The sequence below is a fragment of the Hylobates moloch genome, unplaced genomic scaffold (assembly GCF_009828535.3).
Source record: "Hylobates moloch isolate HMO894 unplaced genomic scaffold, HMol_V3 SCAFFOLD_6, whole genome shotgun sequence".
NCBI lineage: Eukaryota > Metazoa > Chordata > Mammalia > Primates > Hylobatidae > Hylobates > Hylobates moloch.
This window is the reverse complement of record NW_026652281.1, coordinates 62,029,056-62,033,439: the sequence shown is the minus strand read 5'-3', so window position 1 is coordinate 62,033,439 and position 4,384 is coordinate 62,029,056. Positions and strand designations below refer to the sequence as shown.

Sequence of the window (4,384 nt, the reverse complement as noted above, 5' to 3'; positions counted from 1 at the left end):
GAAGAGCAGCAATTTAATTCACTGTAACATACTTTACTGATAAAGTTTATAGGTCTTAATGAGTGCAGTTTGCTATCTCCTTTTTCAGGAGTACTCAGTAAAGAATATTTAGGAAGAAAATAACTCCATAAAACATCTGTTTGTACCTTAGTGTTGTTCTACTCAGTGCTGATTGGCTTGTCCTTAATTCCTTGTGATCAGGCCTCATGCAGAGAACTGAGAAGAAATAAAAACAAAATATATTTCACCAAGTTATGAGCAACTTTTTACATATTTAATGGATAAAAATCATACTTGTACATGTGTACTCAATTTTGTCAAAGTGAACTCAAGATTTGTCTTATTGAGCCTTACAAGTATAATAAAGAAAACTGTGGCATTATCAAATTGATTTATTTTTTTCTCAGTTGGTTTTCTTTACTCTGCATTGAATTTTAATTGTTTAATTTGTGCAATTGGGAAAGACGTTGAATGTTAAGCAAATAATTTAAAAATGACCAAATCTGACATGTTCTTTTCCATTTATTTCATAATACAGGTAAAAATTACAATTAACATCATTGCTTATCCTTATAAATTAATTTTTGTTATGATAGCCAAGTTAATAGCAAAATAATTGCAGAAATATTTTTAATCCAGTATGTTAATTATCATTGTGAAGAATAACAAGAGTTTGCCCCAGAATATGTTCAAATTTTTAAGCATAAATATCATCTAGCCTTTTTTATATCCCTATATATAGTTTCCTGTATTTATATACCACTATGCACACGTTCTACAGCCATTTTTGTCAATATTATTTTTAAACAAGATCATAGCTCTGAGTTGAAATAAGTGGCATATTTAATAGAAATGATATATTTTCCAAGGAAAACTCACCCTAAGAAAATTTGAATTAAATCTATTTATACAACTATATTATGTTAGCATTGTTATAAAACAATACAAGAAAATGTTTTTAAAAAGAAAAAAATTCAAACCAGTACACCACAGAATTAACTCAAAATTCATATTACTCAGACCCAGTTTCTGTATCACTTTTCTGATTTAACAACATTTAACTCTTTTAATTACTATTATGGGGATTTTCAATGAAATTCTAAAGAAAATTGTTTTATTTTTCCTTCTTGATTTATCAGCTTTAGACCATTTCTATTTACTACTTGTGAAATATGAGAAATTCTGCTTTGTGAGACTTCTTTTATCTTTTCAAACCTTTTATTAAATTATTTTTAGTTTTTCATATATTTATCCTCTAATTTTAAGTGATATGCTTAAATCTGTATTTCTTATTTCTCTAAATAAAGACAGATTGGACCTCGGACTTCAAAAGATGAAAAAAAACCAAAAAAACAAAAAACGCTAATACCCCTACTTCTAGCTACCCAAATTGTCCCCAGTTCGACTTCTAACTTCAGATACTCAGACAACTAAAATCCATTGATAAGGTTTATCAAATTTACAGTTCCTACTGCAATAAAATTTAAAATATCTGTGTTTTGTAATATTTTGATTCTAAAATGGAAAACAGAGCATTTATATTATTAATGTAAATATTTTTTTATTACAGAACTTGACAATGCATAAAGAGGAAAGCATAAGCATAAAGAAGAAGGTCTAATTTTCACACAGAAACTGCAAAATTTTAAAAACAGTAATCTGTTTTTAAGTTAAATATATTACATTTTATTGTGCTAAAACTCATGCTGCATTTGCATTTTGGTTCATTTGGATCACAACGTTTTGTGCAGCTTTTAAAAAAAAAAATTCTGATTACTTTGACCTTTTCCTACTTGGCAGAAGCAGTATAAAATTTTCTCACACTACTGATGACATTATCCAGATTGTTTATCATAGTACTAAAAAATGTTTTACATATTACTGATTGCTTTCTAAAGGGGCTTGCCCATTTGTTCTTGGAATCTTTTTTCAGCAGAAGCTCCTGCTTTCCACTATTCATCTTGTTAGAATTCCTTTCTCATTTTGCTAGAGCGTATGTTCATTTTTTTTTCCTACAAATAACAGATATGGTCACTGACACTATACTTTGTTTATCTGTAAATATATTTTTATTTCCTTTTGGTTTTAGCTTTCCTAGTTTATAACTGTGGGTTCAAAGTTATTACAGTCAAAATTCTGGAGATATTTCTCCATTGTTTTATTATATATCATCCAATATTGTTCTCGAGAAGTCTGACGTTCATATGCAACCTTCTCTTTGGCCATAGTGATTTGAAAATCTATTACTTACGATTTTAAAAGAAGGAATTTGGGGCTCCCATCGCTCTGCGACAACCACTGCCACCCCCTGCCCAGCAACCATCGCCACTGCTGTGGCCTGTGAGGACCAGCTGTATGATTAGGCCACAATCTTCAATGAGTAAACATATTCCTCAGTTTTGTGGTATTCTCTGTCACACACGTATGAAATTTCTGAAGGGCAGTGGAGATTACTACCAGGCACAGCATGACCTCTATGCAGACAAATGAACTGTAGGGAACGCCCCATAAGAATGTTTGTCCTGGACACAGAAGTGTTGAATTGAAACCCGCAGATCATTTTACAGGAGTTCTCACCTAGATGGGGTAAACCCCAGTGCCCTTCCTTTCTGTTGGCCTCAGTACTACTGGATAGAAGAATTACTGCTTCTTGTTAGGAGGTTCATTTCATTTATTATTACTTACAACTTCATATTCAAAGCACTGAAAATTTCAAATGGAGTATATTGAAGTCGACTTCAGTTTCTTTGCATCATTTTTGTATCCAATTTTTAAAATTCTTTCATAAAACTATTGAGTGTTTTTTTTTTTTAACTAAATTAACATGGCTTGACTCCTGTGGAAGTCACACAAAAGAACATGAGATTTCTTATTACATACAATCAAACCAATGTGACCTTAAACAAATTTAGAAAGGAACTTAAGAAGTATGGAGTTACCATAATAATAAGAGTATGTGAAGCAATTTATGGCAGTACTCTTGTGGAGAAGGAGGTATCCATGTTCTCGATTGGCCTTTTGATGATGGTGCACCACAATCCAACTAGATTGTTGATGACTGGTTATGTATTGTAAAAATTAAATTTCGTGAAGAACCTAGTTGATGTATTGCTATTCATTGCGTTGCAGGCCTTCAGAGAGCTCCAATACTTGTTGCTTAGCCTTAATTGAAGGTGGAATGAAATATGAAGATGCAGTACAATTTATAAGACAAAACCAGCATGAAGCATTTAACAGCAAGAAATTTTTGTAGTTGGAGAAGTATCCTCCCAAAATACAGCTGCTCTTCAAAGACTCCAAAGGTCATAGAAACAACTGTTGCATTCAGTAAAACTGGGGTGCCTCATGCTATTGACTTGGATGTGGAACTTGAGACGACCTTTTGTTATACATATTAGACAACATGTTGGCTTAGTGAATAAGTCTAATGAATCTTCCATAGGAGTATTGAAAGGCAGTTTTACCAGACCACAAGCTAGACAGATTTGACAACCTCTGTGTTTGGGTTACAGTCAAACTATTTGGACACATGGCAAAAGATTTCTGGCTGTCAGTATTTAAAGTGTGCTTGTCATTTATACCAATTGACCTTTCCTGAAATAGTGCATTATTGATTTATGTCTTATTTAAATCTATTCCCATGCCAGAATCTTAACAATATACATGAAATTTAAGGTTAGGTGCCAAAATACCCAGCACAATACTTGCATATTTTTAGTATCATATAGAACTAAAATCCCAAGGAACTATGAACAATCTAGGCCTTATGTGGTTTATTCCTTCGATCTTTTCAAACATTGAAAGTAGGGCCTACATGGTTATTTGCTTGCTCACTTTATGTTTACACCTCCCACATCAGGTTTACTTAAACACCGATTTTTTTTTTTTTTTTTTTTTTTTTTTTTTACCAAGTCTTACAGTGATTACTTAACATGTATCTATAAATCTTACTTTGTGCTGTTATGTAAAAACCTCCATTTTGAAAACCTACATTATACAGAAGCATCTGTCTTTAATGTCTTCAGACAAAACAGCCTTACAGTTAATTTAATGTTTGCACTCTGAGATACAACTTAACAGGGAGGGCCAGAGAAAAGAATGGGAGGGGGCTATTAATTATTTTTAGCAAAATGTTGTCTTTGTCTTTTGCAGAACTTGTAGAATATGCTCTTTAGCTTAGTAAATATTTTTAAAGGTAGAGTTGCTTTGTTATTGTAGATAAAACAATTCTTATTCATAACATTTCTGAAATTCTTATAATTTTTTCCGTACTCATCAGAAGTTGTTTACCAACTTACTTTTGTTTGAATTGTGATTTTTTTCCCTTTTCTTCTTGACTTCTCCTGCAAAAAAAGAAGTGGGTTTCTGCTAATACATTGAGTAA

The 4,384-nt window shown here is 31.8% G+C and overlaps 1 pseudogene; it reads left to right on the top strand.

Annotated features, from left to right (window-relative positions):
- The first annotated feature begins 2,841 nt into the window (after window positions 1–2,841).
- LOC116470387 (protein tyrosine phosphatase type IVA 1-like) lies at window positions 2,842–3,331 on the top strand (annotated as a pseudogene).
- The last annotated feature ends 1,053 nt before the right edge of the window (window positions 3,332–4,384 follow it).